Below are 26,339 nucleotides of genomic sequence, written 5' to 3'. Positions count from 1 at the left end.
TGTGTTTATGACTCATACAGATGCATGACACATGAGAAAAGGATCAGAAGTGCAGTGTGTCCACATTGGATTTTTTTTTTTGTATATATATTTTTATTCTGAATTGATCAAGTTGAAAGCTGCTTCTAAAGTGGCTGATAATGCAATGAAAATCAGAAGGAACTGAGAACTGAGCTTTAAAGGAATAGATGGGCATTTTGGGAAATGTGCTTTTGAGCTTTCTTGATGAGAGTTAAATGAGAAGATCAACACCACTCTCTCCTTTAAGTATGACGCTAGCAGCCAATTAGCTCACTTCAGGGTCAAGACTGGGAGGGGGAAACAGCACAAATGGTCATTTTTAATATGCTTTAAAGATGCTTTGAGAGCTTTCCAGTCTTTATACTAATTGAGTGTGCAGTCAGACAGGGAGTAGATGCATTTCCCAAACTTAAGATTTTAATCTTGAAAAATAAAATATTATTTTACATCTTTTTGTTTTCATTTTGACATTTTTTCTCTTAATCAGTGTCAGAAAGTGCAGCTATTTCCACTGTGAAAAGCAGAGGGGCAGTGAATATTTACTTGTATGTCCTGGATACAGTAAACATGTTTACTGTGCTTAAAAGAAGCAGCTGGCAGCATCCTCTCCAGGGACAGAACAGATACCAGTAACTATGCAGTAAATTGGCTGTACAGCTTCAAAGAGCCACAGCATGAACACATTTGCTTCTCACCTAGCAGGCTGCCTGTTGCTGACCCATGCCCTAAAACTCCCCGTCCGCCTGGCTTCTTGTCAGTTCAAAGGAAAACTGGCTGTTGGGTAACTTTTAGTTCTGCCTATGAGGAAAAAATTAGGAGGGGGTCCGAAAGTAGTATCATGATATTTCAGGATTTCTGTGATAATATTCTTGACATCTTGCCAAAGATTCGGCAATGCTGCGCTGAGCCAGTGTAGCTCGTCTGCGTGGTTTTGAGCTCACAACAAATCAAATATTTCCATTATCACAATATGATTTTTTTTAAAACATAACAGTTATACCGATATTATGGTGAACGATGATGAATGATTTAGGGCACCCCTTAAACAAATACATCATTCCTTTTAGCAATGTAGGAGATCTCAGCTTAGACACTTTTCTGCTGCAGGGCAAAGTTAGAGTTGAAACACAGTGTTTGAAGCACCAAATTGACGTTGATTTGTTGGAAAAATGAAAGACAAGACAGCCTCCAAAACACATGTTAGAGATAACTTGTTTCTGTCTCGGCATTTTCAAAGAAGGAACCGGCAATGATGTCATTTCGAAAGTTTCAACTGCTTATTTTGCTTCTGCAGTTTAATTTGTTTCCAAATGCGCTGCTTCAGCCCCCACGTCTGGGATTCATCAGCCTCTAAGAAAAGTCCAATTAGAGTTTTTAATCCTCATCTTTTCTCAGGTGAGGACCTAACAGCAAGTGCAGCAGTACAGAAACACACCGGAAAGAGAAAGTGGAAATTGGTACTGGAAGAACTGTCAGTGCTCATTAGCTCACTACACTCAGCGGCTCCCTGCTTATGTAATAGAGAGGAGCTGCTGTATGTGAGTAGGAATATTACAGCAGTGGAAGATAATTGGGGGATTATCATGTGAGTGGACTGTACTTGGCTGAGCTGTATAGGTCCTGTTGGATGATGGGACCTAATGTGATTGATGGTAACTGAGTAAGATTAGGTCTACGGTTCAACTGTGGTCAAGCAGCAGTGATTTAGTTCATTTCTGCCACAGCAGGGAACAAATCAGGGGAAGAGGAGGAGAAATGTGCACTCAATAACCTCTTTTCCTTTTGTTGTATCCTCCTCTTGCTTTTCCTGACTTTCCTATCCTTTGTTTTTCCTCCCTTGGTGTATCTCCATCTCTCTTTTCTTTCTTCCTTTCTTCTCCAGCTGGTCGACATGGTGTTGTCGTCCAGCTGACTGAGCAGTGTCCTTGTTTTAGTGCTAACTCCTTTCAGGGGAATTGTTGCCTGCCAGTGTTCAAGTAAAACATCGCACACGCAGCGCTCCGAAAATCAGTTCGCCCAAACATCCAGGAAAGATTGTCTTGCACTGCTATCCCTCACCATCTACTTAGACCTCAGACAGTGATTTACTCAATCTTTTGAGTTTCTTGCTTTTGAAACTAACATGTAAAGGACTTCAGGTGCTATATGCAATGTCAAAAATATGCAGCAATAATAGAACATGCTGTAGTGTAGTGCAGAAAACAGATTGCACAGTGCAAAATACCCTGTAATTTCACATGGAGGCTGTTAGCAGTGTGTTTATAGTGGTACATAGTCGTGACAGTAAATGGGAGAAGCAGACTAGTAGTTAAATACTAGTCTCGAAATGTGGAAGCATAATCTTGAAGAACTACTTCAATGTAAGCATAGTTCAGTCCGTGTAGAAGCATATGCAGTACAGTTTATAAATAGCTAGACAGTGATGCATTTTCTTTTTCTTGTATTATGGTATTCAAGTCAAACACATATGGAAGTGAAATGTAACAGACTATGAGGTTAAGATGATGACTTTCTGTGTTCAGGGTGTTTTGAAGTGTTCCCATTCATATTGGACAAACAGTGTAGAACTGGTGGACAGTGAAGCACAATGATCAAAAACATACAGAAAAGGCAACCAGGGTGTTTTTTTAAGGGCCAAAGAGTGGGATGTTCTTCACCTGGCAACAACCCCAAAACAAGCAAGAAGTGGTGCTGGCTGCAGTACAGACCCAACGGAGCATCAACAGGGAGCATATCAAGTATCTGATATCTGTGGATTGGAGACTTCTGGCTCAGACTGCAAACAATTTGTAACCAAATATTGGATATGATGATTGTATTAAAGTTACTGTTACATTATCTCTGACGTTCAGAATTTGGAGACTATGTACAAAAAGGTCAATATGGTACATCGCCAAAACAATAAAAACTGCCTGAAAAATGTCCAAACTGCTCTGTGTGTGCCACAGAGTTTTTTGTGGCTTTGCATGTGGGTCAATGTTGAGAAGATTTGAGAGTACTTTCGTAACAACCTGTCTGGCTGAATGACTAAACGACTGTCTGACGAGGTTCCCTGCTCACGTGGATGACTCAAAGGACAATGACACCACACTGAGAGCTTTATCTTTCTCAAACAGTGTTTCAACCTAAAACCGAAGATGGCTTTAGACCTCAAACTAAGATGATTTTAGACCTTCCTCACGGGCTAGCATGTGTCTCATGTGTATGTGTACACAGGTGCTGACATATGGTATGCACATGTGAGGGAGAGCACATGCATGCAAAGCAGGGAGCAACTAGTCTGGATGCTGAATTGAAGCATCGTGTGACAGACAAAGCTGGAAGAATTTCTGGTAGTAGCTGCTAAACACAGCAATGCTACAAGGCCAGATGCCGTAATGGCAACGGCCAAAGTCTGAGTATGTCATAGCCATGCCAAGCCTTTGCGTGATTGGTTTTCTGGCTACATGTATTCTGTGATGAGGCATTCAGGGTCAGGGTTCATTTCTGTTGTCACTGCTGATGTGGTTTTAGTAGTTGAGAGAGCTTTTTATTTTTTCGGTTCGCTGTAGTTATTCACTGCCCTTGAAACTGCTGAACAGAAACTGCTTTTGTTGTCAAATCATTTGGAGATTTAGCAGGACTTGACACAGTGTGGCGAATAGCATATGTTGAATTTGTGGATGTGTAAGCAAGAATGGATGTATTTTCATATGTGTGGGTTTGTTCTTCAGTCACATTTTCCTTCAGAGATAATGTGGCTCCATTCAGACATTTGACCATGCTGACATATCAAACATGAGCTCCTGATAGCTGCTAAGCTTGTGTTTTCCTATCCCAGCCACAGCCTTGTGATGGTGAGGACACCGTTTTGTTATCTTAACCCACTGGTACAGATAATCCGGCTAATCATTAGCCTGAACCGTTAGAAACAAGACAAAAGAAGCAATGCACTGCACTTGATCTCGCATAACTTAGACGTGCACTTGTGTAGTAAGGCTTCTTTTCATAGCTTCAGGAATGTTTGACCTCGGAGATAGCCGTGATATGCCAAAAATGCCCTGACGTTCCTGTTTATTCAAGATGGTGAATACCTGCTATTGTGCCAATATGTCGGGGTAGATATGACTAAGAACTCTATTACTGCTTTTACACCAAGATTAGTGTGAATATGAAGGTTTTTTTTAAAATGTGGGTACACCTGTTATAAATGGGCAGTTGACTCCTTTCCCATTGCTAGTAGATGAGTTCACCTTTCTGTCTTCTATGCACCAGAGTTGACCAACCTGGCAAATTAAAAGAAAACCCTGATTGGAAATTGGCACAGATTATCTGGTAGGAGATAATCTGTGCTGGGAGCAGATTAAATTATAACCATCCATTTACCAGACTGCCTGAACCAGTCCTTTTACACATGTTGTCTAGGAGCCAGGATGATCTACAGTTTGTAATGATGCCCTGATGGGGAAGGGGAATACAGTTGAGACTGACCCCGACATGATTTCAGCACCCAACCTCCTGATCTGGAGTCTGTTGTGTCACTGATCTCAGTCCCAGCTTTCCTTTTGTTTTTCCGATCTCCCTGTTGTACCCCTCTCTATTCCTGTTCACCTCTACTGCTCCCCTTTGTCATCACAGATTAGTTGGCAGAAGATAATGGGCGTGCTTTGGGAAAGGTTAACATTAAGCTCCTTTTATGTCATTTTGTCAAACTGACTGGTTGCCAATAGCCCAAGTTTGGGTGTTAGAGGGATAATTAGTTTCATCAAACTGTAACACAGTAGAATATGGCAGAGTAAGTTGGGATCTATTGTTGTACAAAACCCTCCTGCAGCTAATAGTTTTAGAGGAGCTGCTCATTAGACTTCTATATATTATTTTCCTCTGTCTTCTTTTATGTTGCATTCAAAAAGATGACTTTATCTTTGCCATCTGTTGCCCATCAAGTTACTGCATGTGTGTTGCCTGTTGGGAAAGTTGAGATAAATGGACTTCTCCCTGTACTGTCAAAACAACCTCTCCATATTCTGATGTGTGTACAGTGGCAATATGCCTTCATAAAAGAAAAGATTAGCACATTGTTCAGCTCCTGGTGCCATTGAATGAGTTGGTGGACTACATAACATATATCTGGATTTTTCAAAGTGGAAAATTGGAGTGGAGACAAGCTGTGAATGTATTTCAGACAGAAAGAGCCAGTATTATGTTTGCTAATAGTGCTAAGATGGAAAAGCACTTTCAACCTGCCAAGCATGTTCTTAAAGGCTGTTTTGACAGCTTCCACTGTCTACACTTTGCACGTCTTAACATGGAGGACACCTTTTTCTCTTCCTAAAATACACAAAGGCATTACTTTTCCATTCAGTAATGGTATAGACTGCTGTAGTTCCACTTATTCAGGACAAGATCCCAAATCTGGCTCTGTGAAGTGGAGGAGCTTTTCCCCAGGTTTTATAGATTGTACTGTAGTTCAACAACTAGAGCTGCTCTGGAGACAGAGATAATCAAATAGGTCCATTCAGACTTCAATGGGTGCAACCAAGGAGTCACAACATTGTAGTCTGGCAAACTTGAATGGTTTGAAAAATATGAATCTATAATGAACTTGGAAGGTCAGATAGAGTAACTTTTGATCATCATCAGTATTTCAGTTAGCAGAAAGAAAGAGAGATAATTTATGATCTCTCTTGCTTTTGTATTATTATTTTGCCAATGCAGTGATTCAGTGCACCCATTCGAAGGACATTTGCTTTTGTTTTGAGAACAGTAGTCTTCTGAAATGCAAGTTGTTGAGTTGTTTCTCTTGTTTTTCTTATACCATGTCTGCCTGAGATGACAATTCCTGCCTCAAGCTGGATCCAAATGTGAGCAAGTTCTAGCAAAGGCCAACTATGTGGTTTGCGGTGTTTCGACATGCCGACCACGCCAGGCCCTCTTGGGTGTGATCCTCTGTTTTGTCAACAGCTTATTTCTGTGGCTGTGACTACAGTTATAGTGCACTTGGTTATTGAAGCATGGGCATGTTTGTCAAAAAATTAAGAACAGGACTTCTGAATGATTGTCTTTGAAAGGGAACACCTGATACCGTTTTTATGGACGGTTATTTTCACATCATGTATGGATGAGAAGTTACAGATGTTCTGTAAACACTCTTTCCTCTTACAAAGAAGAACAGTCTTGATGCTGCTGTACTAAATTGACCTATATCAAACCTACTGTTCTTAGGTGAAGTCATTCCATGTTGTTAACCCACAGCTTTTGTTAATCCCAAGGAATTCTTTTGATAACTTTCAATCAGGATTTTGGCCCCATCATAGCACCAAGCTTGGATTCATAACAGTGCTAAATGACGTTCATCTGAATGACTTAGGCGAAGTCTCTGTTATATTATTGTTGGATCTTAGTGCTGCTATATGGACACTGTGGACCATACAGTTCTATTGCAAAGATTATAAAACTGGGTGGAATTCTCAAGGACTGTCCATAAGTGGCTCAAGTTGTATCTTCATGACAGAAAGTACTTTGTCTCAATTGGCAACTGTGTGTCCCAGCAGATGGCCATTGACCTGTGGGGTTCCGCAAGTGTCAATCTTGGGACCTCTCTTGTTTAACCTATGTATGCCTCCACTTGGCCAAATTATCCAAAATAATAATGTAGCCTACCACAGTTATGCAGGTGACACAAATCTAAGTTTTACGTACATTGGGCGACTATGGACCTGTTGGATTTTGGGGATCTTTGTGTAACTGCATCAAATAAATCACTGACTGAATGATGCAAAATTTTCATCTAACTACATAAAGATAAGACTGAGGTAATTGTCTTCAGAGCACAGAATGAAAGACAGAATCTCCACTCCCTGTCTCTCATAACAAAGAGTCAAGCCAGTAATCTTAGTGTTTTCTTAGACTCACATTTAAATTGTCACATCAAATCAGTCACTTCATCCGCTTACTACCATCTCAAAATATTGCAAGAATCCCACTCCTTTAGTTGCTGTAGATTGAATTACTGTAATGTTGTGTTCACAGGGCTTTCAAAAAGCTCTTTGGCAACTCCAACTTATTCACAACACCGCTGCCAGGGTCCTGACGAGCACTAGGAAAAATGACCACATTACTCCAGTTATAAAATCCTTACACTGGCAACCAGTCACTCAGCGAATTGATTTCAAAATCACTCTGTGGCTCTTGTCCCAAATACATCTCTGCTGTGGATTGTGCCATATGAACCTCTTAGAACCCCTAGGACTACAATCTGGGACTAGTCTATTGATTGCCCAAAGAGTTAGAACAAAACAAGGTGAAACCACATTTTGTTATCCTGCAACACAGACCAGGAATAACCTCCCAGATGATGTCAATACAAGCCCCAAAACTAACCATTTTCAAGTAAAAGCTAAAAAGTTTACTGTTCTTAACCACTAACTCTACCCAGTTGGCCCATTAGCTAATTTTTTTTTTTTTAATGAAAAAAAATGTGGCGGATAAAAGAGTCCAAAAGTTTCAAAATCTAAAAAAGTAAAAAAATCCAGGCCTCTCAGTCCAAAAGTTTGTGGTTGAAAAGCTGCAATACATCTTGCCAGACATTTTTGCTTTTTATAGCAAGTAAAGAACAGGTGGAACTAGTAGCTTTAACAATGGCTGTGTTGCATTTATGTGAATCAGTCATGACAGTGAGCCTTACAGTTGTATAACTGGGTGATAATTATTTGTGTTTGTTACTGTGAGTGATGTCTATCACACTCTGCAAATGTAAATTTATTCAGTCGGTTACACACAAATACTTAGCCAAGCTTTAGCTAACTAGCTGAACTACTGTTACACACTCAGGTACAGCTGGTTCAATTTGCTACTTGGACAAAAAGTTGACCTAATCTCTTTCAATGTGCTTTCTGCTTGACCGCTTCATCACTGGTGTTATCTCACCTTGAATGACTCCCTTCTCCTCTTAGGAGAAAAGGTCAAACAGGGTATCTGTGCATGTTTCTGTCTTCCTGAATCCTCCTCTTCCCATTGTGGTTTCTTACCTGACTGTGAGTATCCTCATGCAGTCAGAGCAGTTCCTCTCTGGCAGATTGACAGGCTTTGTACACACTGGGTGGGAAGGTACAATTAGAATGAACAATTGATTGCTAATTGATTCATAAGGAAAAGATTCACACACAACATCAAAGTAGTCCTGTGGCTTTGTCTGTCATTGGCTTTTGATCCCACTAATGCACTCTGGGCCTTTCAACCCCCGAGCGTGACGCACACGCAGAATCTTTTTTCAATGGATACAGTAAATAAACACGGTTGTGTATAGTTAGTAGCTGCACTAAGCTTTTATCAAACACCATTCAACCTACATTTTTGTCATGTATTATTAGCTAATTCAGCATCTGTGTACCATCATGATAATTTGGTATCACTGCTGTATGTACTTAAACTATATTAATAGTGTAATTGTATGCTGATACTATAAGTATTACTACTATACTATTAGTATACTGAAAGTAAATGCTAGATGATTGAAAAATGCTAAAAAAAAATGCTAAAAAAAAAAAAAAATAGAGATCTGACTGTTGCAATGACATCATTATCTGATGCTTTTAACCCCATCAAGACTAAATAAAAACTTAAGCTAAGTAAAATATCTCATTTCAAGATGTTTTCCACCCCGATTTTTTAAACTGGCTTTGGCTTGAGGACGTTTCAACATTCATTATTCATTCAGTATTCAGTATTCATTAACAGAATGATCTTAATTTTTCATGCTGTTGATACAGCAGTTCCCTGGATGCAGTTTAGCCTGATTAACTTACCGATACTCAAAAAAGCCTTGTGCCAAAAAGAGGTGACCGGTGTCTTTCAAACCGCACATCTATTGATCAGCTGTAATTGTCCTCACAAACTGTTCCCTACTGGTCTGCAATCTATTATGTTGTCAAATTAAATCATTGTTTTTCCATCAAGCTGAGGCCACTTTTTCATTTCCTTTGCCAATTTACTGAATAATCATTTGTCCCAGTGATGTATCATCTTGCTTCACTTTCCATTGTTTTGCTGCAAACAAACTGTTCATCAGTGTCTGAAGCAAAAATAGCATGTGATGTTGATGCAGTTACATATTAACCTGTGATTGCAGGATTGAAAATGTATGCACCTCTGCAGTATTCCTCATAGAAGTCCTTTGAAAAAGAATCTTGTACGTCAATGCTCATACATTGAGATGATTGGCATTTGTATGAATCTGTTTGCATGGGTTTTTCTAAACATCTGCCCACCCAGATATCCTCGCAAACATCCAGACAGAGCTGTGAAATGGAAATGGCATGTTCATGGCTAGAGGAGAAAAATAAATCCTTGATGTTAGAAGGGCTTAGGCGTTGGCGGGACTGTAGGATATTGCTGTCATTTGGACAGATTTATTTTGAATCAGGCGACCCAATATGAACAGAGCGATAGGAAAAGTTTGCCACTGTTCTGAAGTGGGTTCTTTTCTTTGCGAAGTTAATGAATTGAAGGGAAAAGGTTTTGGCAGGTTTTGTGCTCTGGAGCTTAAAGTATTTAAAATCAAAGTTAGGACTTCCCTTGCTGGGAATTCAGTCTTGTCTGTTCTCAGGGCACTGACTCAAGAGTTTGTTGTGGAAATATACTGAAGTAGTCAGGAGTTCAGTGTGGCTTAACTCTGATGAATGAATTTTAGGATTTATATTACTATCAATATGGGTTGAGGCCTAAAATGAGCTTTGTCTGGTGTGTTCCCAGTCAGCAGTCCTATCAATTATGAATGAGATTGATGTTGAATGTTCTCACTTTGGACCGTTTGCTTAAAATCCCTTGTAGGATTTAAAGCAAAAATCTGTCTTGTGCGGTTTTCTGGTGCAATTTGTTATTACTGTAACACAGCACACTGCTGTTTGACCTTGACTGTAGCTTCACTGTGCATGGCCTTTGGAATGAGTGAACAAGTTCTTCATTGCTCTTCATCAAGGACAATTATGTGATTGCAGCCCAAGGCTACCAAGTTCTTCAGGAGAAAAATGATTCAAAGATGAGTCAGTCTTTTTTTTCATGTTGACTGAGATGCCTTTGATTTGAAAAGACATGCACCCAGAGCAGCAATGGCATGATGAATGGTTTGTTATTGCTTGATTGATGATGCTGTGGTCTGTTAGTTTTATACTCATTTTATGTGTGCAAGATGAAAAGCAGTGCAAGCATCTCAGGACATCAGGTAGATCTGCCTTTTCTCCTCTTGGGTATTCAAAGAGTCCAATTATCTTGACTTGTTTGCATCATAAAAGTACATTATAGTTGGCATTCCTCTACTTGTGTGCATTTATTGTAAATAGGCCGATAGAGACAAAGGTGCTGGTGTTCAGTCTCACTGCAGAAGAGTTCATCATCCCAAAACACTAAGCTACAAGCTTGTTGGCGCACATCTTCACTTTCAGTTTAGTATGACACTGTGTTTCTGCAAATGAGTTGTAAATTCAGCTCATCTGGTTTTGATGGCCAACACAGAGATTTTGCTTGGAGAATTTCACTGATGGATATGGTAAGTTGCTGACTTATCTGTGCTGAGTAATTTCCTGCCCAGAGATTTCTTCTGGTCACAGAACATGTTGCGGTATGATTAGTTTTTTCTTGGACCATGAAATGGGGTCATTCAGTCCAGACTAAGGAAGTGCGGCGCAAAGACATGGGAACTATTTAAATGTGAAATCAGAGTTGTTCTCAGTGAGTTCATGTGTTTGTCTTGACCTTCCCGTGTGGTCGGAATTCATTAAAACATACTTCGCTCCAGTAATGACTTTTTAAACTTAACTTTGAGCTCATATTTCATGCTTTGGTTACAACATGTCCTTTACCCTTGGACCAAGTTGCCCCTCTGAAAACATGCTGCAGTCTCAGAAATCTCAACCGGTTATTTCAGTATTTGAAACCTTTGTGTTTCTGCAGGACTTTTACATCTTCAACAACAATGAGTAGTGAAAGTCAAACTGCTCAGTGTTTGCTATCATTTCCTCCCCCGAAAAACAATGGAGAGACACTTAAGGCTGACTTGAAGATGTCACGAGGAATCATGGTTGGATTTTCCTGTTGCTGCTAGGCCAAGAGTCACAGTACATTGATAACAGATGGGTTTTTTCCCTCATCTGTTTTCTGAGGATGTGAGGATGGTGAGTTGCCACTGTCAGGCCAGCCATCTCACACCCTATGATTAGGGATCAGTAATGCCTGAGGGTAGAAGACAGCCTGCAAATAGCATCTGCTTCCTGCAAACAGACCTTCACATCTCCAAAATATGTTCCTAAAAGATGGCGAACAGAAATGATTGCTGTTGATTTTGCAGATTTTGGGTGAAGGGATGGAAACACACCTTCGATTCGATTGGACACATAGGGGATGTATTTTTGTATTTTTGTATTTTGGACTGGCAGGATAGGAAAATGCTTTTTATGAATGCTATAAATGTCCATCAAGACAGTGTTTGTTTTTGTGAATCCTTGTTTTGTGCATTGCTTCTGTTTATAATGAGGAAAGTGGTTTCTGTGTTGGGTCTTGTTGAAAACAAAACTTTACTGTAAGCATAAAATACCCTTTTCTTGGCCAGTGTTGGTTGTAATTGAAACTTTTTACTGAAAAATATCAGTCAAGATTGGCCTAAGATATACCTTAAAAGCAGTAAATGTGTTCATCTCTGTACACTTTCACTGGGTTTTGTTTTTAGATTCCTGCTATTGAAGAAAGTGACTGGGCCTGTAGATTTCCCTTGCAGAGGGCTGACTGGCACTGAGTGTTAGGTATCTTAGATCACATTACACCACAGAGTCTGCTGCTTGGTACACGTCTGACAGAACAAGACCTCTGAGGTGTTTGTGTGTACATCTACTCGTGTCCTAATCAACCCGAATACTTCTACACAGCAAGGCTATGTAAACGTTCTCCACCTGTACAGTATGTCTGTCATACTGCGACTTCCTTACAAATTAATGTTTGCTTTTGGCATTTGTTAATGGCATCCTTGACAGGGTGTGTGTGTGTGCGCGCACGTGTGTGTGCGTGTGTGTTTCCCTGTATGTGTTGTCAGTTTTAGGTGAATGATCAGGTTGAGCCGGTTTCTTACAGTCAGCTTCAACCTTCTGTCAACCAACTAGATTTCACAGTAACCCTCTTCTTTACAAATGACAGTGCCCCGAGGTATTCAACTCCAACCTGCAGCGCATTTGAGGTCTTTCTTTGACATTCTTTACTTGCCAAAACGCGGTAAAATCTGCTTTCTGTATCTCAACTTTGTAGTCAAGGAGTATGCTTTCACCAGTCTTTGGTTAACAGGCCCCTTTGGTGTAGGCTTTAGCAGTAGTACCTCAGTCCTGCGCAATCATCAGCTTAATCTTAGTCTTCAGATTCAAAGTTAAAGCTGTCTGACGTTGAGGTGATGTCAACACACTACTTCCAATATACAGTGAATTAAAATAGCATGAAGTGCACATTGTTTTGTCTTATAGGTACAGAACAGGTTCTCCCAATGGGTGGTTGGTTTCTGCCTTTGCCAGGGATTGGTTGAAAAATATGCTGCTTTGGTTTGTGTCTGGCAGTAAGTTGTAGCTCAGACGTAAACACACAGCAGCCCACTTGAACTCTGTCTGCTTTTAAGTATCTGGATCAACCCAGCAATGTTTACAGTGGGTCTGCACCTCTTCATCTTCACAAACAGCCTGCACAGGACTCCACAGTTTCCACCCTGCACTCTCCACCCCCATCCTCTTACTCCTACTACCCTGTGATGCACATGGACGCTGAAACCATGGTGAAACAGTTTTCCCCCTCCACTGGCTCTCTCCTCACGCCAAGCCTTCAGCTCTGGTGGTCCTAAAGAGAGATTGATGGGGCTCTCTTCCATCACTCACTGACTTAAATGAGAGCAGCCTCGGTGAAAGTACTGGGCGGAGGAGGAGGCGGGGCGATGGAGTGACAAGGCGGTTGTAGGCAGTTGAACAGATACAATACCACTTACATCACCTCACATCCCTGACTGACGGTGTCTGGCACACTGGCGGCTGGCTTGCACCCTCGCTGGCGCTGTTGCGTTTGTTCATTGCTGTTGCAGTGTTGTGGGCGTGTTTGTGTCGGGTCATGCCACATCATAGAAAGAATGACGCAAGCAAAACAAGCAGAATATGGAGGAAAATAGAGTGCAGTAACAACACTGCTGTCACCAAGTAAAACGCATGGTTATTGTGGAAGTGTCCATGTTCTCCACACTTGTAGCTCTGAGCCGGTTTGAATCGACGCTGCGGGTTGTTTTCAGCTTAGCGGCAACCTGTCTTCATGCACAGCCAAAGGGAATGAGATGTATTGAGGTTGCTTTACGTTACGCTCTTGTTTCAAGCATCAGCAGGTCCTCAAATTAGCTGGAATGGATGTGTGTGTGTACATGCATGTGTGCATGTACGTGTGTGGAACTTTCTGCTCTCCCTCATGTAATTGTGTCCCTAATTCACTCGTCTATAAAGACTGAGCTCATTAGATTTAACCTTGCAGCACAGCCTCTGGTGCTCTTTCTCAACATCTTTTTTATTCTCTCTCAACCTCCTTCCCCTCTCTTCACCTCCCCTTGTTGTCTTCCCTGTTTTATCCCCACCTCTTTCTTTTCTTTTATCCTCCTTTTACACCCTCCACTCCCGTCTCCTGTATTTTCCCGCTTCTATTTCTTGTTTTTCATCGTCTTCTCTGTCCCTCTAGCTTTCATCCTTTCTCTCTCATATACTTCAAGACTTGTTTTTCTTGTGGCTAAGTCCACACATCCATTTATTGAGAGGCGATTACGTTCACATTCTTGCATCATGCTTTTATTATATTCCCACCTACCAATTCACACTCATTATGTGATTATACATTTCAAATGTTATGTTGAGAACACATCAGAGACATTTTGAAAGATGTTTGGCCACAAAAGAAAGAGCATGATGGGCGATCGTGTTGAGACATGAGAGTAAAGTGGTGCAATAGATTCAGAGGTTTTACAGGTTGCGTGGTTTGTCAGTTAGCAGACAGGAGAAAGTAGTCCTAGTAAGAGTTGGAGAAGCAGTAGCAGCCTGGAGACATGCTCAACATTGTGATTTTCCAGCTGGTGCTCCTGTGCAGAGTTGATCAAACCCATGTGAGCACACTATTCTCGTGCTTTACCATAGTGAACATTTCACATGCAAACCAAACCCTGTTTTTTTTTTTTTTTTTTTTTACTGCGCGTCTTCAATGGCACTGCTCCTCTCTTCACAAGCACTTCATTAGCTATGGGTGGGTACCCTGAAGGTTAAATATAATGTTATTATTTCTGGGAGACTCAGTTGCCACTAGAAGAGCAACATGGGAAAAAAAATGGAAAATTACAAGGTATGACACAATGAAGACACATTTTATTTTGAGGATTTCCCTCTTTTGCACCGACAAAGTGAATCTGACTCAGACAATGATTTATATTAGGCAGGTCTAAAGAGGAGTGTCTTGGTGTTGGCAGTGTGTGGCTGTTCTTGCATGCTGAAGACAAATAATACCTCCAGTTCTCTGTCTGTACTGAGGGAATGGGTGCTCAGTGTCCATCAATCAGAGTAATCTCAGACTCCATGATCTGACATGATCTAATTATGCTGTATTCCACAATTTAGTCGCGATTACACGGATTTGTCCATGATAGTGACATTAATAAAGGACGTCTATTTCAGTGTCATTATGCAAACAAACACACATTTGTGCGCTTGCGCTCGCAGGCTGCTGACAGTTACGTGTGAGCCAGGCGTCTCCGTCAGCCTTTGGCTTTGAACGCGGCTCATGCTGCCAAGCTTCAAGACAGTGAGCAGAAAAGCAGCTGAGTGGCCGTGTGTGTGTGTGTCTTCCTAACTCTGCTCTTAAAGCTGACACATGGGACACGCTGAGATACAGAAGCAGACTGCATTCATCTGGAATGTGAAATAAACATCAAGTTTGTCATGATGCTGAGTAAAGATGTCGTAACTGGGATAAGTATCCCGCAATTCTTAATGATCTCAATAAATCTGAGTGAGCCTGATGATGTGCGCTTGTCAAGTTGCACTTCCAACATCTCAAACCAAGGCTGAAGTAAAACTGGTTTGAAATCAGTAGCTGCGTCATGTTGGCCCTCATCTCCACCCCAGATTTATTGAGGTTTTTATAACAGAATTGCATCAGAATTAGAATTTGCTTCGATAGCGTAGATCCCATCTGCCCGTCCACCTGTGAATAATTTGCTGCATGTTACACAGGGTGTGACCTATGATGTGTTTCTGTAGAATTCCCCTCAGTGGAGGACTGTATGCAAGGCATTATCAAGGTGCAAACATGTAGAGCAATGCTTAAAACGAGTGCATGTGCTCAGCAAACCTTTTGCAGGATTAATGGAATATTAAAGTGCACAGCATAATGTTTGCAAAGTAAATGGAAGCCTATTCATTATCATACAACTGGAGTCAGCACTATAGGAGAGCAGTGAATAGTTTTACCATTGCTGTGTGATGTACTTTACATATTAAATGCTCAAGCAAATAAAATAAAAGCAGAGCGCCATTAATTCTGTACAAAAACCCAGGGAGACAGGGTCATGACCGTGCCATCGTGGTTAAAATTCCTGGTGAAATCAGCCTTGATCTTCAGCTACTTCACCTAGATACCGTCATGCTTGTGTATGTGTTTGCAAGACACGTCGCTTTGGTTATCTTTTACATTTCAGAACAAACAAGATCAAATCCCACGTTCACTTGGCAGGCCGTTAATGGAGGTGCTGATAAACGAGTGTTCCGTCAGCGCGGCCGTTATGGGAGTAGATTACAAAATGATAGAGAGATCTGAGAAAGCAGGGAAGAGGAGGTGATGGGGGAAGCATGAGATGAGCATCACTTTTACTCTGGCGAGGCACCATTCCAGACGGAAGAAAGAAGCTTAGTCATGTTAAAACCCTGGTGTGCAGCTTTGATCTTTAAAGGCTTCACTCCACTGCGCTGCATGATGTGAACATACAGCCTTTTGATCTACAGTCAGATATGCTCCAGCTGCATCACAACCTCTTTTTGACGCATCGTTGAACTCTTTTTTTTTTTTTTTTTTTTTTTTTTTTTAATTCTTACCTCTGTCAGTTTTTTACATAACGGCACATAGTTTGTGTGGCGATCTCTTCCAGTGCACTTTCAGGTCATCATCCATCTTCCTTAGTGTTTGTTTTTTAGTGAGACAGGAGTTTGGCTGAAGTCTGGGAGAGGGATTGCTCTCGGCTAAACTTTGATTACATTTTAATGTTCATCCTGATCTGGGATTGCCAAACTTCCTGGATGTTTTAGCCGTACCTGTTCACGTCTGGAAGGGCAGCTCTGAAATCCCTTAACTTCCGAGCTGGATTTACACAATGTTTGTTTGAAAATCAAACCCAGAAGTGGAGCTATGAACAGATATAAAGTCTTCACAGGGGGTGTAAAGGAGTGGACGGTTGGTAGGGGGTTATGCTTTGCAGAGTGTAACGTTTTGGCAATTTCACAGAATTCCCATCTTTGGTTTAAAGCTCTAAAAGATATGCGCAGGATAGTGGTAGAGGTTTAAATTTCCATGTGTCATCCTTGTAAATTCGGATATGACCCCAAAGTGATGCACAGCACTCCACTTTCTTTTCCTCTTTTGCTGTTTATTCTGTGCATTTAAACTATCAAACACATCCTTTCTCTCACTCTCACTCTTCAGTGTCTTCCTCTTTTCCTGTCTGCCTCACTTTTAATCTCCTCTCCCTCCTTTAACCTACACCGACCTTTCCCACTGCTGTTGCCTGTCTTCAGCCTCAAGTGTTTTTCCTATGTGTCACCTGTTTCCTGTGCAGGGTCACTGAGCATTTCCTGAACTACTCAGCAAACTTCCTTCATCACTCATATTAGACTGAAAACGTAGTCCTGGTTCATGCTGCACGGTGCCAAGTGAGCGAGGGTCTGTCTGTGAGGCTTGTGTTTGCTTTCCTTCATTGACTCGACAGGTTTGACCGTTTCTAATGTCTCAGTGAGAGGTCATGATTGTGCTGATAATTTCAGCCCTCTGTTGTGTGGAACACCAGGCTTACTTGATGTAGAAAGCTTCTCATGTTACTAAATGTCTTCTACCCAGAGGAAAACAAAGTGGTTCACTGCTGTACAGCACAGTGCTGTATGTACGGTGTATGCAGAGGCCCTGCATGGCTCTCCTTCCAGCAGTAGTGAAAAACACACACAAACAGATCCACATCCTCCTGAGACATATTGCTGTAAATAGAGCTGTTACTTCCAGGCTTATGTTGAAATGTAATTGGATAATTCTTGTCCAAGCAAGAATGTATGATCACCAGCTAATGGATGCTGTCAGACAGCAGGGCTCAGTTTGAGGACTGGCAGGACATAAACACAGAGCCCAGCTCCCTCCAAATACAGATGTGCATCTGGACTGTCCTCCTCCTTTTTCTTTCTCTCTGAAGGCACCTTTATTTCCCTGTGTTTCCATCACATGTATTTTTGAGTGAGTCACTTTACTGCTACTCTCCGTGGCTCAGTTTCAGAAGCCAGTATTTGTTGTTTTGGGATGTTTGCCCCAATGATCCTTTGGAAAGTGACCTTCATCAGCCCTCTCTCTGCCTACCTCTTCGCTTTGTCTGTGTCTGCGTGTCTTTTTGTCCTGATAAAGATTCAGGAGTTCCTGACTGGACTGTTTTTCCAATAAATAACTCAAAAGACCATTTATCATATAATGCATATAACATGCAGTATTTAATTTTTAAATCCTGACTATACTGCTCATTATAAGTTTCATGCAAAATGTTTCTTTAGAAAGTATACATATATGTAATTTTTTCCACTGTATTATTTCTGTATTATATGCTAAATACTTCCTATACATGGCCAAGAGACAGGAGAATTGCTGTTGGCCATATGGAGATTTATGGAGAAAGAAACGACTTGTGGCTGTAGCATTAAATACACAACATATTTTCACAGCACTGCCTTTCGTGAGTCACCATTAAGTGCAGTTACCTGATGGGAGCTTCCTGTATGTCACAAAGAGGATGATGATAAGAACAGGCTTTTCTTTTCACTGTCATGAGAGTGACTTGAGTGCAGTTCGGGTCATGGAAGAAGACCTTGTGGTGCAACAGTGGCGCGTCTGACTCCAGATCACAAAGTTGCGTCGTCAAATTACGTGAGGTTCAGTTCTTTTGAAGGCCTCAAGCATTCACAGTTAAGAACGTTTGCATGTAGCGAAGACTGCCTTCAGGTGCCTCTTTAAAACAAAGAGAATAACGACAATGTAAAGGTGAGAATGGTTAAAAATTATAATCAAGGGGGTAAATACACGGCAGGCTGTTCGTGCGTGCCTGCAGTATGTGTCATGTGTTTTCCATTTCTATATTTACATTGTGAGAAGTGGGGCAGCGGGTGGACTGCGGGTTGCTTGTGACGGGCCTCTGTCAAATTTCCAGTGAGTTCTTTTTACAGAAACCCAGTTTGCCATTGCTGGTTATTATCACAGCTTTGTACACACTCTTTGATTTGAGCCTCGTTGGTTGTCAAAAGAAGACCAGTCTATTTAGCCTCTAATATAGGTTTCACCAGCTGTGTGTGTGTAGTGGTATTAGACTATATATACACAGTATGTACGGCATTAGAAAAGTCTTTATTGGAAACATGAGCTTATTTTGTGCTTTGCAGTTGCAGTACAAATGTGGTGAGCATGGTGCACCGTCTGAACATGTGAGACCAAAGAGCTGCCACTCCCTCATGCAGGCCTTTACACTCCGGGGATTTCAATGTCTGCTCTACATATGTTGTTCTTTAACCCACTGGGATTTACACACACACACACACACACAGGCACAGACACTATCGTGTTTCCATCAGTTTGGAGGACATCACATTGACTTAAATTCATTTCTAACCTTACTCTGACCTTAACCCAAATCTCTACCCTAAAATGTAAGGTTTTACATTATGGCGTCTTGTGTTTTCTCACCATAAGGAAGGAGAGTCCCCACACTGTCACTAACTAAACAGATTTATGTCACCACAGCATGAGGAATACATGTACACACCCACACCCACACACACACACACACACACACACACACACACACACACGCACGCACACACACAGTGTTCTCCCTCAATGCACTGATCCTCCCTCCTTTCTTCGGTGTGAGGTGTGTGCTCTTGTGTGAAGTGTGTAAGAGGGTTTCATGGTCACGGTCTGTTGCTTCTTCACAAACCATGACCAGCGCTCTCCTCAGTACAAATGGGTTCTGAATGGAAGGTTCTCTGGACTCAACGTGTTCTGCAGGGTCACATTACTCTGAACTGCAAATATAGCTGCTTTGTAGATACTCAGTAATATTTAGATATGAGCACTTTGAGTTCACTGAGTACTGAAGCACAGATCCTTATGGACATTAAACTTTTCCCCCTACTAAATGCTGATTGCATCCGTCAGTCGAATGTCCTTCCACTCGTATTTAACATTCCAAAACTTGACACCCGACATCCTGCACGCTCACCATGCACACACACAACGACCGAGTGAGCTGCCTCATTTCCTGATCGACAGATGTTTACTCTTGTTTCCATGGCTGTGTGTGGAGTTGCGGCTTGATCATTTGTCCACATGAACATTGACATTATGTTTCTATAACAGCGCACATAAAGCGGTACATAAGGATTTTTGCTCCACATTCAGATCCCAGGCACCTCCTCACACACACACTCACACACACACTCACACACACAAGCACAAATGATAGAAAACACTCTGCTCTGTGTTCCACATCTGCAGTCTGTGAAAGAGCGGTGTGTGTGTGTGTGTGTGTGTGTGTCGTGACATCTCCACCGCGGGTTGTCTGTTCTTGGTGATTCACCCCGTGCTCTGTGTTTCTCTTGGCTCCTTTCGAGGTCCCATCTGGCAAGCATAACCTCTGCGCTTATGAAATAATAAACAAAAGTGTGCCCAAATTGTGCTGACTGCTGCCTCTGTAAGTAGACAAAGACTCTCGCAGTGCTCAACCAGTTTTACTGAACCAGCAGGCCTTCAGTTGGAAGGACGGCGCTGAATTTCGGTGCCCTTTGGAGCCTTTTGTTAGACATTGTTGCAGCAGAAACTTCAGTTGTCTTTGCTCTGCTAGTTGAAAATTACAGGGATTTATTCTGTTGGTGTGGCTCTTTTGCATATAGAATGCTCTGAGTAACAATAACTTCAGAGTGGCCCATGCTATTAAAAAAACATTCATTGTTCTCTTCTTCCTGTCTTGATTTAGTTGTCTGTACACCCATGATGTTGCATGCTGGCGCTGATGTGTTTTCAGTTCCCATTGTTGTCCTTATATTAAGACCAAACCAACAGTGAATGATGGGTGAGTGATGGTTTTATTTAATGTCTCTGACAGGTTCTTTACATTATGCAAGTCTTCACCCATCGTACTATATTTCACACCAAATCTTAGTGTTCCCACTCCCAGTCTGGCGCTGAGCAGATGGCCTGGATGGTATGTCTCCCTCAGGGTTAGACTAAAATGTCCTTTCAGTAACGTGACACCCTCACCCTCTCTTTCTGTTGGTGGATTTCTGATAAGCATTTGAAACGGACAGATAGACTCTTTTAACAACCCCCTCATGCAAATTGTCTTCGCTTTCTCTTCCCACTGGGAGGTCAGAGGTCAGGGTCAACTAGAGAACGACGTTCTGTCAGCATGAGAATTCTACGTGTTGCTTAGAACCCTTCAGTGGGGCAACTGAGACAGACTTACTGTCCTTTGATGCCTGGTAGAGCTTACCTCACCTGCTGAAAGTTCATTCTTCAAGCCAAGGATGCTTTTTATTTAATCTTTATTGCAGCTTTATGGCAGAAAATACACCCATGCTTATCATTGCATTAACAAAGGGACAAAGCTGTTTTCTCTTTAGTGCACAGCAGTCTCCAAATCAAGCATGCTACTGTGCTTGTCCCATATTCCCAGAAGTTTTTGATGCCCAAGACAGTAAATATGTGCAAGGTGTGTCCGCATGTGTGTGTGTGTGTGTGTGTGTGTGTGTGTGTGTAAACCGCCCCCCCCGCTGTTGCTAATGACCACTTGTCTCAGATGGGATTAAAACTGGCTTGCTGCCTAAACAAGCCACCTATCCTGGCACTCCAGACAGATTGCTAATAAAATTGGAACGTCGGGATGAAAGCCAACATGCTAGCTGCTACCTAAGCTTAAGCACAGACTGTGAGCTGTCTGCAGTTCATGGTCCAGCCCTCCGTGATTTATTTATTCATTTTTCACGGGCTGAATAAAATGTTAATTACACATAACTGCAGTAACCAGATGGTTATTTTAGGGCCAGAAGGGTGATATCATGTTTAAAGAACCTTCTTGGAAAAAAAATCCACTAATTGATGTTATTTCTCAGTTTTTCTGTCGTACAACAACAAGCTGCTGTTTTTTTTTGTTTTTTTTTTTTAAGTCTGTCCTGCCTCTTAATCACTGGCACATCCTGTCTGAAGGTTTACTCTTTAATTGGCTTAATGATGTTTCATTATGAAACTGCTCAATGAGATCCTCATGTGATAATGTCTGTTTCAATTCATCAGCGAAACCTTCATCGCAGCAGCGGTTCCAGCTCATGCTGAGCCATGAGGCAGCATGTCTGGCCTGTGCGGACACACACACATACACACACACACACACACACACACACACACACACACACACACACACACACAGTTTTTTTTTATCCACACCAGATGCTCAGCTTTCCACGTTGTACTTATCATGAAGGATGATATGTGCAGTTGTAGTCCTGGAGAAACAAGGTTTAGGGACTACAAATCCTCTACTCGAGCAGATCACACGGCCGGGGAGGCGACTACAGAGGTCTATCCAAGCATGCAACTCATCCCAGATCAGACAGCTCGGAAAATCATTCGTGTGACGCTTGTGTAAAGAACGGCCGTGCCTTTGATTTACAGTACAGTGACAGTAGGATGTTTTCGTCTGCACCTCCTGCCTCTCTCCTGTCCGCAGCTACAGCGTGGTACTCCAGAGACTTGACAGTAGTCTCTGCTCTGGCTCAGTGTGTGTAGGTGTGGCAGATATTTGGATGGTCTCTTTGTTCAGAGGCTGCAGGATTTGGCTCGGCGTTTGACAAACTGGCCTGTTCGCCTGATGCGTTGCTAACCTCTCTGGCACTAATACCGCCACTTGCTCAGTGCACAAATGAGGAAATGTTAACTCTTTGCCAAGAGAAATATACATATATCTCTTTCAGCCTTTCATTTGTGCCTGCACTACAAACATATCCATCTTGCAAAGCCATTCCTTGTAGTTGGCTCTTTTGAAAATATGTTTCCGAGTAGGACTGAAAATGTCTGCCAGTTGTGTGGGTAACTTTGGCTCGCTTCCGTTCGGAGAAGTGGAATGATTCCTTAACGAACTTACTTCTGTTGGGCTTTCTGAGCACTGTGTTCAGTCTAAATGTAAGATGCTGTTTAGAGCGACTGGGCCACTAACCCACATACTATACATGGAACAGAATTGTTGAATGGGCTGAATGATTTATCATGAAGGGTGTTGTTTATTGGAACAATGACAATGAGTGAACGAGCAGTAAAGTTAGAGACTTTGCCAATTTGTAGTTGGCCCATTTTTGGGAGCAGCCAGCCACTGTAGACATGGCAGAGGTACACTGACAACAAACTGTCCTGAATGCTCACTTTGTATTTGACACATACATAGATTTTACTGTTTTACTCGAGGTGTGATTGTTGTAATGCTCTGCCTTTGGTCTGCAGAATGCTGTGCTGACAACGTGAAAATTTTCTCAGCAAGCCAGAGGTTTAAGAAAAGCACGAGTCAACTTTTAATGGAGGAAATTAGTCAAGAAAATTAGTCAGTTTTGGGTATAAATGGGGTCATCTGGGCAGCGATGCAACAAATGGAAAAGTGAAACTTCTGAGCATCTTTTTTTGTCATTAGGCAAACGAGAAGCAGACTATCCAACTAAAGTGTTCCTAACACATGATTTCAGACATGAACCCCCCCTCCTCTGTCTGTCCTTGTGGTTGAGCATCCCTGTCTTTCTCAGGGTGGAGTCTGGAGTAGAGCATTTTTCTCTCAGAAACAAAGTTGTTAAGTTTTATGCTGCCTAATTACAGTGTCTGTAGCTTCGTACACTGTACGATGTGTGAAAGTCCTTTAAATTTCATTATGAGCAAGTTCTTCATGGACATTAAACGTAGCTTTTAGGTCCTGCTCTGTTTCTTTGTGTCGCGCTGTAAGCTGTGGACATGCTCCCATGGATATTAACATGCAGTGGGCCTCCCGTGTGTGCAACGCTGCACGCATGTGTGTAGCGCGGTGTCATATTTCTCTCAGTGTTGTACTCTTCAGGCTGCGGTCGTTTTGGGCAGGCAGGGCATCAATAATGCAGAGACCCTGGAGGTGACTTTGTCTCATAGGAATACCACTGGAAGGCTTCCCTCAGTGTGCTGCTTCCTTCGCCCATTACTGTCTGTCTGCACACAGTTCAGGACTTCACTTTTCCACCAAGACGCAATTGTTGTGCCCCGAAGGGACATTCAGTCTGTTTCAGTGAGCTAAAACAAACCCGGTGGACTATACTAGACTGGAAAATCCACTGCAGTCATCGCGCCCCTGACATGCATGTTAACCAGTCAACTCACCTCAAGGGTTGATTAGGGCTAAAGAAGGCTCAGCAATTAGCTCATGAAGAATTAGCAGTGTCAGCTTCACAGGGGAAGTTTGACTAGATGACAAAGGCTGTCACAATAGCGGAGCTGCTTAAACGCCTCTGAAAGTATTCATTTGTGTTACATGCGGATAAGTGCGACATAAACATGCAGTCACTCTCTCGGGATCTCTCAGCTGTGTTGTTTTTGGAGACACTTCTCAGCCCTGATCACGCACAGTATGTCATTGGTATTAAGTATTTTATTTGTATGTGATTTGACACAGTGACACTCATGATTTAAGATGAGGATTTACCCTCTTAAATGGCCTTAGCGTGTCTCACACGTGCATAGAAAGTTTAAGCTGCACTCCGTGTAACCTTGCCGAAGTTGTGGCAGTAGCCTGCTACTGTCCCATATCTCCTGTTTTGCATTTGTTTTACTCTCTCCTGACAGCAACAGTGAACACTTTGGCAAAGATAAGAAGCTAGGAAGCTGTGTGTCTATCTGTGTGTGAGTGTGTGTGTATGTGTGTATGTGTGTGTGCGCACACAAGAGAGGCAGTAAGCATTTGAGAAATAGTGTTTATGACTCACAGGGGAGAATAAACACTCCATAAATCACAGCTGTTATTATGCTGCAGAGCGCAAAAGTGCAAGAGGCTGAACTACTGGGTTGAACTGGAGCTTCACTGGGAGGTCTGTTCTCCCAGAGGTCAGAGGTCACAGCCTAAGGGGAGTGTCTATGCTCTGTGCTCAGGCAGTGAAAGTCTGGAGATTGTGCAGACCTCTCTCAATGACTGAGTGAGACTTTGGTAGTTATCCATTCATTTTCACACTGTTCACTCTGGACTGTGTCACCACTTGAAGGATAAACCCAGTCAACACAAGTTAGTCTATAATTCAAACAAACCCATAACTGACCCAGGGTGCCACATCGGTGCAGGTGGTAGAGATGTACTGTATTCATGGAGCACATAACCGACAGCTCCTGAGCTTCAGACAAAACCATGTTTTCCCATCATCTGACTTTCTCAGTTTCAATTTTTCAAGTGCTGCTCCCACCAGGATTTGAACACTGATCCCATACTTCCCTTGAACCGGTCTAAACCCCTACTCTATCCAGCTACTGCATCACTCTCCTAACACACTGTCACTTCAGTGTGCTGCTGGCCGGGCTGTTTATGAATTTGTCGTTCATATGCCAAGTTATGGATTAATGCTTTGCCATTTGTTCTAAATTGTTTTGGTGTTGGAAATGCAGTATCTGTGGAAAGAAGCCAGCTGATTTAAGGCTTCAAGGCCATCTGATTTACCCTGAAGCACGATTTTTCTGCTCACACGCATGCATGAATTTTCTTCAGAAAGGTTTTATGTTTGTTAATCTGTTGTTGAAAACATGCAAAGAATTATTCAGCCTTTGTTTTGGCACATCTTGGATCATGGCATTGTTCTGTGTGACTCATCTTTTGTCAGCCGCTTGCATGCTTATCACATCTCTCCCTCTTTCTCAGTTTACAGAGCAGGGCTTGTTGGTGCCATCTGTGGAAGATAACAGACACGGTCACATTTCGTCTCTTCCATAAACTGCTGCTTGTGGTTTTTTTTTTTTAACCTACCTGCTTGTCTGTCTTCATGGGATCACCTCCAAATGCTTGTCATTGTCTAACGCTAACTCATGAGGAACATGTCTGTGTATTACTTGTCCTTAACCGAGTCTATCATTTCTATGGAGCAGTCCATTCTTGTATATATATCCGAATGGAATATGCTGTTTACACGACCCGCATCAAATTCAAAACACTCTCATATTTGGACTAGTAGTCGCAAGCTCATGTACATGTAAAGGTATTGTCCACTTTCCAAGCTTAGCTCCAGTGAGGTCCGTCAGCCTGTGAAAAGGCTCTGACCCCGACGTGATTTGAACACGCAACCTTCTGATCTGGAGTCAGACGCGCTACCGTTGCGCCACGAGGTCCTGCTCCAGCCCTGGACATTTGAGAAGTACATCTAACTGCTGATACGCCCCCTCCCCCCTCGACACACACATACACACCCCCGTGGGAGTAGTAACACTTGCAGGAGCTAATGCCGCAATCACAGAACACACACAGGCCCTTGTTCTCTCTTTGTCACACACACTTTCTCACACTCACCTCCATCCCCCAGCTTCCTCTAGGGCTCCAGTCTTTGTGCGCTCTTTGACAGGAACAGACGATTCAGAGCCACAGATAATTTGGTGAAGAGACCTATTGTCTGGGTTTATGTTGCAAGTGCGTGTGTGTGTGTGTGTGAGACACAGAGAACAACTACCTCTCTGTTTCCCCTCACCTTCTACAGCATATCAGATAAGTGGACACCTGATCATACCAGGGTGGCGGTGTGTCACTCAGCCAATGTATGAATGAATGAGTCAAGCTCACTCGTGATTAAACCGGTCACTGGGGCAGCAGCTAAATGACCGGCACGTACGGGCACACCCTGCGTGTCTGTTTATGTCTGCCCAGCTCAACACATAAATCTACCAACCTGCAGATGTGCTCAGTCCATATATTAAACATTCTCCTGCTGCATGTTTTGCTCCAAATCTTCCATTTACACACTGCCAATGATACT

At 42.3% G+C, this 26,339-nt stretch overlaps 1 protein-coding gene and 1 non-coding gene across 5 annotated transcripts in view; one reads left to right on the top strand and one right to left on the bottom strand.

Annotated features, from left to right (window-relative positions):
* The window catches only part of LOC143339902 (partitioning defective 3 homolog), a 310,965-nt gene that overhangs the window by 4,353 nt on the left and 280,273 nt on the right, over nt 1-26,339 (top strand). The window lies entirely within an intron of this gene.
* trnaw-cca (transfer RNA tryptophan (anticodon CCA)) lies at nt 25,630-25,701 on the bottom strand. The gene has a single exon. It is a non-coding gene; the product is annotated as a tRNA-Trp (tRNA).

The sequence above is a fragment of the Chaetodon auriga genome, chromosome 21 (genome assembly GCF_051107435.1).
Source record: "Chaetodon auriga isolate fChaAug3 chromosome 21, fChaAug3.hap1, whole genome shotgun sequence".
Taxonomy (NCBI): Eukaryota; Metazoa; Chordata; class Actinopteri; order Chaetodontiformes; family Chaetodontidae; genus Chaetodon; species Chaetodon auriga.
The sequence above is the reverse complement of the archived record's forward strand: the minus strand, read 5'-3'. Positions and strand labels throughout refer to the sequence as shown.